General features: G+C 37.1%; 1 protein-coding gene across 2 annotated transcripts in view; it reads left to right on the top strand.

Annotated features, from left to right (window-relative positions):
- The first annotated feature begins 243 nt into the window (after window positions 1–243).
- The window catches only part of LOC102219226 (rap1 GTPase-activating protein 1), a 120,696-nt gene continuing 105,137 nt past the window's right edge, over window positions 244–15,802 (top strand). For both annotated transcript variants that reach the window (XM_023325425.1, XM_023325424.1), the window contains exon 1: window positions 244–544. The gene's annotated coding sequence lies outside the window, so the exon portion shown is untranslated. The remainder of the gene's footprint in view (window positions 545–15,802) is intronic.

Genomic DNA, 15,802 nt, shown 5'->3' on the forward strand with positions numbered 1-15,802 from the left:
ACACTACTTCCAATAAAGACTTTTCACGTCTAAATGTGAGTGCACGCATTCGAAATGGAAAATATGCCTTTTAACTGCTTCAAAATGTTACCCAGCTGCTTTCACTTGCAGCGCATTCACAGATGTGAATAATTATTTATTTAGAGAAGTGTTGCGAAGTGTTGATTTCTCCAGCTACGTAGAGCTGCGCAGCAAGGTGCAGCATCAGTTGCAGAGTGAGGATGGAGTAGCGTAGGAGGCAGCGCATTGGACGGCGGGGGGGCGGTCACATGACAGTGACAGCATGTGCGCTGTAAAAGAAAGGAAAATAGAGTTGGGCATCAGATGAGGATCGGAGGCGACATCTGCAAACTAACTGCGCCTCATTTCTCTGCTGCTGCTCTTATCTGCTTTTTAAATGCTTTTTTGTTTTTTTTACACAAACACGGCTGAAATAACTAAACTATTCAGTTTCTGCAGAATAAAGGCACAGCCCTTCACTGCGCTCGTCTTGATCACAATAGAGGGGAAGAGCGTCCAATCAGAGATTCACTCTTTCTAAAAGGTAAGAGGTTTTAACTTCTTTTTTTTTTACCGCAATTTTGCGGAACATTTAGCGCTTTTCTGTAATTGCGAATGAATTATTTGAGGTCATGTTGAAGAATTTATGAAACAACCTATTTCACACAGTATTCTTCTTAAATATTAATATCATGCGTGCTGTAGCTCAATGTGTGCGGCTGCTTTAGAAAGCTCAGAGAAATTATACCACAGTGTGCAGAATCAGGAATGTTTCGACTCACTAGTACGACCCAGTTACGTTTACTGCAGCAGCATTTGAAATATTAGTGTTTGATATCTAATTAATTTGCTTTGTAGACGTGAGATTAACGTGCCCTCTGAAATCAGAAAATAATTGGGTGCAATTAGGAAATTGTTGTCTTTTAAACTCTGCAACATGCTGCAGGAAATGAATCCTTATGGAAACATATATTATGTTGGCTAAGTTGGCGTTTGGAATTAATTAGGGGAAACGTTGAAGAAAAGGAACTGCAGGTTTTTATTTATTTTACTTTTCTTGTGAATTTCCCTCCTTAAGTTAAACTTTCTTTTTTTCTAAAATGCTTTTTCTAATTATTGTTCAGGTATGAATAATGAAGTCAGAAATCCATGAGTCGGAGCATCTCCTGTTGATCAGGATTTTAAAACACCTTTTTTTTTCCATTTCTGATTTCTTTTGAAACAAAGCAGCATTGTCATTTTGAACTTGTTGCTGACCAAGGCACTACTAATCTTGTTTAGGTTATGTGATACCTGACAACAGATTCCTCTTGAGACAGAAAATATTGAAATCACTCTGGAAGTATTTGCAGGACATGACTGTTGGAACTGGTTAATCTGGATGATTATAAATTTTTTGGTTAACTATGTCATATTTACTTTCAACCCAATTAATTATTTTCTTTCCCAATGAAGGATATTTGGTCTGGTCAAACTGTAATGAGGCAGAGGGTAAACACGTTATACCTTTTAGATCCAAAGTATTGGTAACTTTGTTCAGTGCTATAAAAAAGTATTTTCCAACTTGCAATATTATTCGCCCTTTGATTTTTTTTGTCTACCAGTATTTATTTCTTGGTATTTATTGATGATGACTGTACTAATAGTAAATGTCTACAATGAAATGGGTTTTAATTAAGGTCATGGTAAGAATCTCGGGAATATCTCCAGTTCATAGAGTATGTATCTAAAGTTGCATATCTAAGAAAATAATTGATTTATTAGTTGTGCTTTAAGGAGCCTTCATAGTGGTAGTGAAATTAAACCTTCTGCCACCCCCTCAAAAAAAAACATCAGCCACACCAGTATGTAGACAACAGTGAGTGTTCCTGCAATAAACATTGCTCACCTAGAGGAGTTCAAATGGATTTTGTTTGTAAGTCTTTGGCAATTTTACATCTGAAGTGACAATTATTCTGCTTGGTGAAATGTTTAATATGTAGCTTAAGATGTCAAGTTTCCTGAGGCCTGTCACAGACAGCAGGGATGACAATAATCCTCAACCAACATACCAACTCTGATAAAAGTGCTTCACTGTCTATAGCATGAAACCTTGAAAACTTTCCATAAGGCTAAAATAGACTTTTATTCTGAACCATCCTCCCACATTCGTGACTAAAACACCCTGGATGAACAGATATTGTAAATAAGGAACTTATAACAATTGAAAATAATTTATTTGGTCAAAGGTACATTCAGAATTAACCTGGTAAAACCAGCCCCTTGTTCTACGCTTTGCTTCGTACAGAAGGCCTTGACTCTCGGCTAATGAGAAACAATTGATATTTTTCCAGATAAACGTGGCGAGCTGAATGATATTGGTTTGAAGCTTTTACATTCAAGGACAACAGTCTGTCAAAGCAAAACTGTTAAAATAACACATTGCTTTGTGCTTTGATGTTTAAAACCACCACAGACTGGAAGGTTAGGAACGTGTTTGATGACTTGCAGAGGCCAAACCCAGAAAATTATTTTTGATGAATTGGGGAGAAAGAATGCCAGTTGTTTCTGACTGATGTTAAGGAGAAAAGTTATCATGTTAGCTTAAATTTTGGAAAAGCATGGCTCTCCTTTTCCTCCTGTTAACCGGGTCGAGCGGGGTTCTCCGCCAGCGTCCTGCAACCGCGTGCTGCTAAAAACGAAACAACAACAAAACGTGTTGACGTCACAGATCACGGAGTTTTAATCTCAAACAAAGCAATCGACAACAAAGTTGCAGAGATACAGAGATATGCATTTTCTCATGAAAATAAAAACACACAAGGGGAAGACAGACAAACACAAAACACATAAGACAGACAAAGGCGCCCAACGTGGAGTAAAAAGATGGAAAAAACTCTAACTCCGTTTTCTGGCCTGGAGTTTTTAAACAGAAGAGGAGTTTCCCTATTTAATATATGCAAAAAAGGCGCTCCGTTCTTCGTCCAATTAGAACTCCCTCAGGCCCCCTGATTTATAGCAAAGGTGCCTGTTTTTTATCTAAGCAGAGGGCGGACTACCCCGTGGTCATCTCTGCCTGATACGGAAGATCCCTGGAGCCAAACGTCCTAAGATGAGATTTCACAGACACCTGCGTAGCCCCCACTCCCATTGGAATGCAAATTTATTGCTCTGTTGTGTCAATGGGGAAGAAAAGGCCCTGTTTTGTTTGAATGTCTGCTGTTGTGAGCTCCCCCATGCTCCACAGAAAACTGTTCCAAATAAAGTGTTGGCTATCCCTTTACACATGTTGTAAGATTAAGTGTATTTTTAGCATTAAATAATCATTTTCCTTAGCAATCCCCCTTTTGAGGTCTTTTTCAAAAGACCTCAATAAAAATTGAGTAAGCCTTCTAATACCGAACCAAAACTATGTATGAAAAAACGAAAAAAACGAAAAATAAAAAGACAAAAGAGTAACGTACCCTAATTACATACAATCCCCCTTTGAAACAAAACCCAAGGTGTAGAAAGACTCAACCTAAAAAATATAAAAACATAAAACAAAATTATCACAATACAACCAACACAAGACAAACCAAAAACCCAAAGTATACAATAAAAAATAAAGCAGGGACACACATATAAAAAACTAGTAAGAAATGCTCTGCAACTTCAAAGACAACATTCATCACAAAATTACAAACCATCGAAACAAGAAACACACAAAATTACAATCTGCTGCACGTCTTTTCTGTTTTTTTTTTTTTTTTCTTAAATGTCCATCGACAGTCTCTCAAAAAAAAATATGAAGTCTTCGTCAGGAATCGTTCAAAAAATGCGCGCAAAAAACAAAACGACAGTCCTTGTCAGAGTTCACAACGAACGAAAAACACGCAATAAAAGTTTATGATGATCCTCTTGCAGCTTGATCTTCTTCGGTCAGAAACCTCAGGCTCCCACCTGAGCGTCCGTTGCTCACTGAAAATTGGATTATTATGCCAATATAACCGTGAGTTTCAAAAAAGAAAGTGAAATCTCCTCGTGAGGAAATTAGATCCTAGGAAACGACCTGTCACAGGTTATTAAAACAGACATTTTGTTTTCAACATGAATTTCATTAGCATCAGAAACACACTGACAACATTCTTTAATATCATCTGCATTACTGTCAGCATAATCAAACGATGGTTTCACCTAAAAATAAATTTGTCTTGTTATTTTCCATCCGGGGAAATTATTTTAATCCTTTTTATCAAAGAACGCAGAGTTTGAATGAGACCACATCCACAGGGCACCAGGAAACCAAACTGAAACGACAAAACAGAGATCAGATTTTTCAAAAGCATCATTCATTTGTGTATTTAACACAAACATCTGCAATTCACTGTGTGTTCAAGTGAATCCTCCAACGCTCGTGGCTCTGTGGCTGCTATCTTCGAAATAAGTGTGAAGCCGCTCCTCCAAGCAGCCCCACCCCCGCCTCGCATGACAACAGCTTGTGTGACAGAGTCCAAAGCCCCACCTGGAGCTCAAAACTCCAGGGCAGTCTGCGTGTGCAAAAACCACGAGCAACTCATCCCGTGAGGCCTTATCTCCTACTTTGTCCAGTTCTGTTCATCAAATGGTGGATGTGATCCCTTCAATTTACGTTTCTATTATGTTAAACTATTGTTCCTACCCGATGGAAAACAGCAAAACCTTGTAATCACCCGCTTCAAAAGACATGTTTCCAAAGTAACGTTTTGCCAGAATATTAAACAAATGCAGATCTTTTCTTAAACCAATCTTGTAAAAATAGGATCAAACAAACGAAACAAAACAAACACAAAAACCTAAAAAATGTAGTTGTAAAGCTTACATTTACCATCAAAAATGAAAATCGCCGTGAATTAAACCGTCCCATTTAAATTACTTTTATAGAACAAACTAGATCCTATCGGTTATTTGTCTAAATCATTTTACATGCGTTTCTCAAATAAAATTCAAAAAATTAAACCTGGAGAAATTATAATGTAAATGTATGCCTTAACAAATCCAAACATTTTCAAAATATATCAATTTTCACCTCGGCTTTTACTCGTCGTCGAATTTAAAGTTTTATTCAAAATCGTTTTAAATGGATGCAAATCAAAACAAAAATCAAGTTTAGAAAAACCATTATAATCCCACCTGTGTACTTTCACTGATTAGTGATAACTTTAATCAAGAACAGATTCTTCAAAACATTTCGTAAAACATTCATGCTCCATTAAATTAATGCTCTGAAAATGGCTGACACATTAATATTTGTAATTTCTATAATTATTTTCCCAAGTTAATTAACCAAAATATGCTTCATTATCACTATAAATTTTCCTATTGATTTCAAAATACTTTAGCCCATAATCAGAACATCTTTTTTAATGGAGAACAACTCAAATCCATTTAAAATAAGCACATATTTCACCAGACAATATCTTTCCTTTCACTTTTATGTGTAGCACAGATCAGACATGTTCCTCAAAAATTTGTTTAAGTATTATAAAAGATAACCCATAACATATTCTCCCCCTTTTTATGATGCATTATCAGCTAATGCATCATAATTCCTATGATGTGAAATAACGATGTTGATGAAACAGGGTTATTATTTTAGCCGAGAAAAATCCACCCATATTCAATGCTGCCCCCGTCCTAACAGGCAAACATTTCAAAACAAACAGAACAATTTATGTTAGCATGCTTCAAACCTTCAAGATTGCTATTTTCAAAAAACATTTCACATTACAGTTTTAAAACTCAGTATCCAATTTTACTCTCATGATTATCAAATAAGTCGTTGTAGAAAACTTCTCAAAAAATTTCAGCAGTGTTTGACAAAACATGTGTACCAATTAAGACTCTGCGAAGGTTTTGCATAAACGAACCAGAGAGACGTTGAAAAAAATACAAACACAGTTAACAAAGAAAATCCAAAAATAATAAATTGGGCCCCTACTGAAATCAACAAAACAAAAAACAACACAGGTAATAACAGAACGACGTAAGCACAAACTGACCTAACAAGACATGAGGGGAACTTAGATAACGGCTGATCAGACCATTAACACACTAAGGGGTAATTAAACACATAATCCTAAAATACTGGTCAGTATATCACTAAATCTACAAATGAAAGAAATTAAACTAAAGACCAAATTTCCCCCTCCCCTTTCGAACGGGTCAAGAGGAAACTGGTGACTCAAAAGAAAGACAGTAAGTTGTTATATTTAACAAATAGACAAAGAACTGACACAAATAGCTAAATAAAAAATCAGACTAATGAAAACAAATTTAAAGATAAAATCTAAACCACTCACTACTCAATATATAAAGTAATATGAGAGGAAAACAGAAAAGTATTACCAAGAGTGTCAGCGTGTGACAGTCGACTCAGTGTTTTGACGCTAAAAACTTATATTTAACATTTTCCACATTATTCCTTACTCACTATGTATTTGCTTGTTTAAACTATCTACTTTAAAGAGAAAATGTTTCACTAAAGCTAGGAAACCAAACTGCATCAAAAATCCTGTCTCATGTGATGAGAAAAGACTCTCTACTCCTACCTATAATCTATAATGTGAAACAATACCCTAAAATTTAAACAGCCAATCTCTATGTTCCTTAGGAAAAAGAAAAATTAAATCCTTTTGAATTTTTAAAGTTTATAAGTTGTATTTTTAAAGTCACTACACTTATCCGAGCAACGTCTTCTGCCAGAGCACAAAGCAAATCTATAACCCCACCATAAAACCCCTCCCTCACCTCTTGGAGGGGCTGATTTTATGGCAGGAAGAGAGCCGATAAGGATTTCAGGAGGAACACCTAATTCTTTATTAGGCTTTGGCACTGGAATCATCAGATATGTTTTAGTTCCTCCTACTTTTAAAAATGAACTTACATGCAGATATTTTGTCAGGAAGTACTGTAAACGATGGGAGAGAGTATAATTTGCCTTACAGCTGCTGGTGCTCCCTTGCTGAACTTCTGTGAGCAGAGGTTGCTTCGCACTTAAAATTAGTGGTATGCAAAGAGGCTTCACATGTTAATTAGTTGAATCTAGTGGGGTAGCAGTTACAGCCCAGCTCTGTGGCCCTCCTGGAGCGGCTGCAAGGGGGGGGCTGCAAGTCCCCTTGTCCACATTATTCTCTACAAAAGTTCCATATGATCTTTACCATTAACCCATAAGGTATTTCAAACTTAATATTATCCTTCAACAACAAATTTGTAAATTTTAGCAAACTTTTCTATATTTAATCAATTTCTATTTAACAAGAGAGTGACTTCTATTTATCCTGTCTAATTATCAGTTAATCTTGTAGATTTAACAATATTTTATCTATCTTAAAGTTTTGGTCTGTTTGAAAAAGACTGATTGTGAAAATATCCAGAGTCAGATGCATATTGCAGTTTGTTGTTATCTGAGCAATTACCTCTTACAGTTAGAGCCTGTTTCTCTAAAAATCTTTGTTTTTTTCTTTATCCTCAACTCATTAAAAAAGTCCTATTTCAACTCATTGTATTTATTCCATTTTCCTACTACCTTCACAGCCTTAGAAGGAATAATTAACATTATATCCACTATGTAGTTCTCAAGTCTATATAAATTTTTATTTAATTTATTTGATTGCTGTACCTAATCAGTTATGTATTTATCTATTCACCCATTCACCATATTTATGTATTTAACTATTAATTTGCCAAGACAGCATTTCTAGAATCCTCTGTGACCTCATATTCTTGGCTCATTCTTTCTTATTTTATTTATTTATTTATTCAACCTCAGAACCCATAATTTATTTTCAATTTGTGCAGATGATGTATTTTATCAAGATTCTATCCTTTAATCGCCTTCCAAACTGTACACTGCAGGTCACATTTTACTGCTGTTATCGCTTAATTTAATAATTTAGTCCAAGTTAACACAGAGGATGTTTGTAAAAACTGGAAATTTTGCACCACATAACAGCACTAGAAAATTGCTCTGTATTTTATATGACATGAAATACCCAGTGGTATTTTATCTCCAATCACACACTCTCTCACACCAACATGAATTGCAACACAATACAAAAACACAAAACATGTTACAGAAAACACAAAACACACATCCGGCCAGGTTTCATAGTCAGTCAGAATTTCATCAGTCCCCAAGTGTCAGTCTGTGGTCATTATTCTATCAAATTTTACTGTAATTTATATCAATTTTACTAAAGTTTATATGAAATTTACTGAAGCTTCAGGAATTGTCCAATGTTTTATTAACATATTTTCATGTGTCAATTTAATTAATTTTAAACTCCAATCGTCAGGAACCTTTTAATTCCCCGTGCACGTTTAAAAAGAGAGATCTCAAAGTTATGCTAAAATCAAACCACAACCAATAATTTTGTTTTCTGGTACCAGTTTAGTTTACTTAACTGTTATTTTTATTTTTAGTTATTTATTTATTTTTAAACTAAAAGACCACGTGTCGCCATCGTCCTACTTTCCCGTTAAGACTCTTCTACGAACCATAGCGTATAGCACGTGTCGCAACTCAGTGTCCATAATAACTTCACAATAAAACACAGCAAAATCAATGCAAATTAACACAAGCAGCGCTATTTAAACACAGCTTCTCACTCTGCACAGACACACAGCCAGCCCGAACTCGCGCACGCACACGGCCACATACACACACACACACACACACACACGCAGATACACACATGCACACATACACACATACACACACCCAGAGCTCTGGAGCAGACAGCCACGTGTCGCGGCAACAAGCACAGATCGCCACACACAGGGAAACACAAAGAAACACAGAGAAACACATAGACACAGAACACAGTTTTTGAGAAAAAACAGGGGGGGAAATAAAATAGAAAATATAAACCCGGCGCCGGTTACAAAAATATAAGATGCATCATTTTACCCGGGTGCACTCAGTCCTTAATTCTACCACAGAAAAGGTGATTCAACCTGCTTTTAGTCCTTAATTCTACCACAGAAAAGGTGATTCAACCTGCTTTTAGTCCTTAATTCTACCACAGAAAAGGTGATTCAACCTGCTTTTAGTCCTTAATTCTACCACAGAAAAGGTGATTCAACCTGCTTTTAGTCCTTAATTCTACCACAGAAAAGGTGATTCAACCTGCTTTTAGTCCTTAATTCTACCACAGAAAAGGTGATTCAACCCAGACACAAACTTTCCCAATTTTTTCGAAGGGACAGAAATAAGCCTTCAGGAAAAATTCACTTAAAACCTAGCCTTATAACAGCGGTAACGTTAATCCGACTGCTTGGACCTGCCATGGTCCTCTGTTCCTGTGTCTATTCAAATCTATTAACAACAAAGTCTTTTAGAAGTACCTTCATACATCTGCAGTTTTCCATCCCTGTAGTCACACACCAAAACAGTCAGCACCGATCGTCCACGTGTCGCAGACACGGAAACAAATCAAAGAGTCTTACCCGACTGTAGCGTTCGAGCCGAACCGGGCCAGCGCGTGACAGCTCCACCCGCTCAGAATCCGTAACCGAACGAGCCCCCAAATTGTTAAGGAGAAAAGTTATCATGTTAGCTTAAATTTTGGAAAAGCATGGCTCTCCTTTTCCTCCTGTTAACCGGGTCGAGCGGGGTTCTCCGCCAGCGTCCTGCAACCGCGTGCTGCTAAAAACGAAACAACAACAAAACGTGTTGACGTCACAGATCACGGAGTTTTAATCTCAAACAAAGCAATCGACAACAAAGTTGCAGAGATACAGAGATATGCATTTTCTCATGAAAATAAAAACACACAAGGGGAAGACAGACAAACACAAAACACATAAGACAGACAAAGGCGCCCAACGTGGAGTAAAAAGATGGAAAAAACTCTAACTCCGTTTTCTGGCCTGGAGTTTTTAAACAGAAGAGGAGTTTCCCTATTTAATATATGCAAAAAAGGCGCTCCGTTCTTCGTCCAATTAGAACTCCCTCAGGCCCCCTGATTTATAGCAAAGGTGCCTGTTTTTTATCTAAGCAGAGGGCGGACTACCCCGTGGTCATCTCTGCCTGATACGGAAGATCCCTGGAGCCAAACGTCCTAAGATGAGATTTCACAGACACCTGCGTAGCCCCCACTCCCATTGGAATGCAAATTTATTGCTCTGTTGTGTCAATGGGGAAGAAAAGGCCCTGTTTTGTTTGAATGTCTGCTGTTGTGAGCTCCCCCATGCTCCACAGAAAACTGTTCCAAATAAAGTGTTGGCTATCCCTTTACACATGTTGTAAGATTAAGTGTATTTTTAGCATTAAATAATCATTTTCCTTAGCACTGACTGGAGAGCTTCCTGAAATATTCATGAGCAATGCCTTTTTTCTTGTCTTTTGCTTTTCAATGGCATTTGTTGTGATGACACAGTAAACATGCCCAGGAGCCATGCCAAAGCCTGCCTACAAATTACATAAGCACATTTGATTTTAATTACTGATTAAACAGATATCGCAAGAAAAAGAAATCCTAAAGCGTGTTAAGTTTTGGTTCCCATTTCTTATTTATTTTATGCATTAAGACGATGTCTTTATAACAAAATACTGCTTGTAAATAATTTTTTATTTTACCTGATTTAAAGCAGAGCAAAAGCTGCAGATTTTCAATTTAAATGTAAAAATCATACGCTTTGTGGACTGGGGGCATTGAACACATTATCATGTTAGGCACAGCCTGTCAGATGCAGTAAATCTCTGACCATGAGTCTGTTCTTATGACCAACAAGTGACCTACCTCGAATCACACATCCGCACACAAATCGTGCTCATGTGCCTCCCTGCAAATTCACAAGTGTCAATTTGATTCTCAGTTTGACTCATGCAACGCTGAATCAAACAAATCTCTCTCTGTCTCAGACACTTAGCTGACATTGATTTGCACAACAAATGAAGCAACAAAACGACATTTTTGTTTCTGAGCATGTAAGCCATCACTAAAGACACTTCGACGTGAACAAATAACTATAAAACAAATATATATATCTGTTTGAAAACTGTTTTGTTTTTGATTATGAAATTACTGAGCTACCATGTGATGAATTGCTGTTTAATTTACAGTAATGACTAAATGGTTCACCCGTGGTTATGGTAAGAACTTCCTGCTGCTGCACTAAGGCAAGATCGATGCCACTGACTAACAGCAGGACATCCTTTTTCTCACAGCAAGCTGAAAAGAAACTGGCTAGCATAGCTATCGTACCACATGGGCATTATGTCGAGAGAGGTTACCTGTCTAAAAACAAAGGCTCTGTCAAACACTTTTACAATGTCAGTAAAATTACTCCCTCAGAGTTGAAAGTGGTAATCCCGCTCCTGCATGTATTGAATATTTAAAGACGGCAGATTGGTATTTCGGTCCATAATCTGCAGCATCATGTGCAAAATTCATCATGTCAAAGGTAAAGTAGGATACTCCTGTTGAATCTGATTTCCACTCAAACTGTTAACAATGTTTGGAGAATTTGCCGATTTGGTCTAAAGCTGCCAATTTTCAAAGGAGAGAAGATATCATTATAGAAAAACGGAAGCAGAAGACCAATTGGGACTTTTAAAATCATCAGGTAATGGGGGAGGATTCAGAGATTGAACACACAATAAATACCTTCCAGACACGATTCTATAAAACATGTTTGTGACTCTTCCCAGCCTTGTTTCTTCCAGTTTCTTTGCTTCAGAACAGTTCTTTGATTACATTTGGTGCAGTTCACAATGACCAGGAGTCCATTTTCTGAGTTATCAGCATTTGAACAAAGATAGCGTTCTATTTCCTCTGCTCAAACATTTGCTTGTACAGTGCTTCATGCAGCATGTTATCACTCTGACATTTTTCTGACTAAAACAAATCACATTGTATTTACATTATCAGATGAAAAATAAATGAGAAGATCAGGAGAAGATCAGGAGAATATCATCTGTTTCATCCCTATTACTCGCAGCAAACTCTTTCATATTCTGTCCTCTTAAGTAGCAGCAGCTTTAATACACGACCTGGTTTAAAATTATATGAGGCATGTATGAAGAGTTACAGAGGAACAGCTGTGAGTATCTGTAAAGTATGAGCTGTGATAATTAATAATTTTAACACCTCAGAGCTAGTGACATGAGGGCAGTTCTTACTAACGTTCAAAGATGACCAGCTGTGCTTCACTCCTTACATAATAAATAATGGCAATTTACTCCAAAATGCCAAATGTCTCATTACTGTTTATAGATTAGGTTAAGATTGCATGACATAAAGCAATCTAGGGAAGATATAAATTTTCTCAAAACCAAAGAAGGCAGTTTAACAGGAATTTAGGATTTGTGGGTCTTACTAAGAGTAAAATAACTAATTGCCAGCTCTAACAATATTAAGGAGTTCTAGGAAGGAATGCCTGCCATTTGACCCATTTACCTAAAGCTGCCATTTCCAATCTTACAGTGTATGTTTACATCTGGAAAAATGGTTGCTATGCAGGTCAAAAACTGAGGAAATAAACATCAAGTCCTTGGAGTGAGTGTGTCGTTTTTTTATAAGCACCTAGTTTGAATAGTGCACATGTATTGGCATCAAACGTGGAATTTACTATGTTTAGCCACATCAGGTTGGAAGTACAATACTGCTACTATCCTGCCACTGTCTTGTTATAGTTTGCCTATGTGTAAGGATCAACTGAGCATCTAATACTGAAATTTTAGTTCTCAATGATTGCCAAGAGATCAGTTAATTATTGGCTGAATTTATATGAAACCATGTCATGCCATCAGTTTTGCTTTCAGCTTTTAGCATCCAGCATCCTGAAGTGAGTTGATTTTCATCAGGGTAGGCAGAGTGCTGCATTAAGGAATATTTTTATTGCAGGATTGCTGCAATCTATTAAACAGCAGTTGTTTTAAAGCTGCAGTAAGGGCACACATTTGCATTAGGCATGGTTGCAGTCGTGGTGCACATGCTGCAAAACTTTGGCCAATCCTGGTCCTCGAGGGCCGGTGTCCTGCAACTCTTATATGTCTCCCTGGTCCAACACACTTGAATCCAATAGCTGAATCACCTTCTAAGTGCAGTCAAGTTCTCCAGAGTCCTGCTAATGACCTCATTATTTGACTCAGGTGTGTTGAAGTAGAGGTACATCTAAAAGTTGCAGACCGGCCCTCGAGGCCTGGAGTTGCCCACCCCTGGTTTAGCTAACAATCAAAATCTTAATGTTCTTGAGTAAAGGTGATGCTGGAGGCCTAAAGGCAATGTGCAAATGCAATAATGAGATGTGTGTTTTACACGTCCACTTATGTGAGAGGCTGTCCATTGTTAAATATGGTTAAAAATTGACAGGCAAATGGAAGCATCCAGATTCACACAAAGTTAAGAGACGGTAAAGGTATGTAGCATATTTGAAAATAACTAAATTGTTATTCAATATAAAATGGCTTTTAACCAAGTAGACAGGCTAGGTTTTCTTCCCGTATTCAGAAGAGTAGGTGCGACTCAAAAAAGGAGCAGGTAGGCTAGAGTTTTGCAGCTGCGAGTATTTTGTATTTGCATTGTGAATATTATATTTACATATTTACAGCCACACATTGGGATATGAAACATAAGCATGAATGAAAGAAAAAGGAAATAAAAAAAAGAAAAATACAAGGGAAAAAAAAACAACAAACGACAAAAAAACTAATTAATTAATCGGTCCCAAAGTTAAAGTTCATCTCACACCCCCCCTTAGTCCATCCACCCCGAATGGGGATCAATCAGGCTCACCAACAAGGCGAGTATCCGGAGCTTGATTCACGTCTTGGGTAAATGAAAGTCCAATCAAAGAAGGAGCAGAGTCCTTTGTAGGATTCTCCTACCGGCTGGGTAGGAGAAGTAAACAGTCCTTAATCACCAACAGGTGAATTCTTTCCTTGGCTCTAGGCCTGGTCTCATAGCTCGCCATCCATCTGGCCAGTTCCGCAGTTTTGTGTCATACTACCGGATCTTTTCCATCTCCCTTTCCGGCTCACAATAATGGGCTCCTACAGTTCAGTACATTAAGTGAGCATCGTACATATTTACAGACATTAAATGATACTACGCTTTAACTGACCTGCCAGCTCTGCTCCTTCCGACGCGATCTAACCTTCATGCCTTTCGCTCCAGCTAATATACCGAGCCAATAAACTGCGACGGTACACGTGACCCCAATACTTAGCCACGATTGGCTAAATAATCTCGCGAGAATCACTCCTAAGGTTATTAAAACATCGCGAGATTAAGGCTAAAAGGCAAAAGTAGAAAATCAAAGGACATGAAGGTTTAAAATGACACTTAGGTTACAGGTAGGTAAATTTACAAGATGAGGAAAAAAAACAGTAAAAATACAATAATACCATATGAAATATAGCATATTCAGAATAAGAAATATGTACAACTCAGTAGAATAGAAACAACAGATTATTTACAAGGAATTGAAAAACTGCAAATAGCAGAAAATAACACATTTGCAACCCTGTGGGTTTGTGCTGAGCCAGGAAGATACATTCTTTATGCTCAAATTTGTAAAACCTAATTCACATGCTGCTCCAAACCATAGTTGATTATAGGGTTGTTTGAAATTGTTTCGTAATAACTGAGTGTTTCTTCTTTTTTTTTAAGAGCTGGATATTTTTATTTGTTGCTTGACAACAGCTATGTATAATTAGAGCATTCAAGTATTTTTTCCCAATAAGTGTTTATCGTGACTGAAACGTCCTAAACTATAGGCACATTTTCAGTGTCTGCTGTGGCTAAAACTCTACAATATCTTATCTTTTTATATACAAACAACAAGAGTCATGTTGTGTTTTTTCATACTGTGATAAAATTTTTAATCACAATGTTTGTATTAAAATTAAAACTCGGTCAGGTTATATTAATTCTCATAAATCAGTGACATAACTCAAACACAGAACAGGAGTAAGATTATTAATTAACTCATCTACATAACTAAATGGTCTGCAAAATAAAACATTAATAAAAGACAACTCAAAAGCTTTTTTATCGCCCCGCAAAGGGTCTTTTTGTGGGCTCTAGTGTCCCTTTTTCAAAGTAGGCTGACAGGAAAGGGGGAAGACATGCGGTAAACGTCGTCGGCTCCGGGAGTCGAACCCGCGACAGCCGCGTCGAGGCTACGTTTTGCCTGAATGTGGGTCGCGCTAACCCCTCCGCCACCACGGCACGCCCTCAAAAGCTTATTTTAAAGTGAAAAACAAACAACACAAAACAGAAAACCCTCTATTGTTTTGAACCCAGTGATGCAATCAGTGACATCATACAGCCATTTCAGCAGGAAATGCTGTGCCGGCCCTTCCCATACAGCATCTAAGAAAAGGACCAACAATGGTGAGTAAAAAGGAAAAACAAATAATTTACCATAAATGTACCCTAAAGCAAAAGAAACATTCATATTCATCCAATGGTCCAGAAGTGTTAGCTTTAACGGGAACATTTACATACATGTAAATTGCAACAAAATGCTACCACAAACAAACCCAGGATTGTGAGTGAAGCAAAGTTACGGCAGCAATGTTTAAGAATGGAACAAATTTAAAAGAAGGATAATTCAACCAATTCAAACTTAAACATTACCAGGATTTAGGATGTAAAAAAAAACAAACTGCAGTTTTATCATACGATGATGACATTCTTCTTTGTCTTTTTGTATAACTACACTTGAAAAATGTGAAAAATGTCTGTACATTTTTTTAGCTTCTGCATATTTGTTGATATTAGATTAGGTTAAAAAGTTCTTATAATATTTGGTTTGCCTAAGAAAAAAGTTTTATTCCAGGATTAACTTTTCT

Source organism: Xiphophorus maculatus, chromosome 20 (genome assembly GCF_002775205.1).
Source record: "Xiphophorus maculatus strain JP 163 A chromosome 20, X_maculatus-5.0-male, whole genome shotgun sequence".
NCBI lineage: Eukaryota > Metazoa > Chordata > Actinopteri > Cyprinodontiformes > Poeciliidae > Xiphophorus > Xiphophorus maculatus.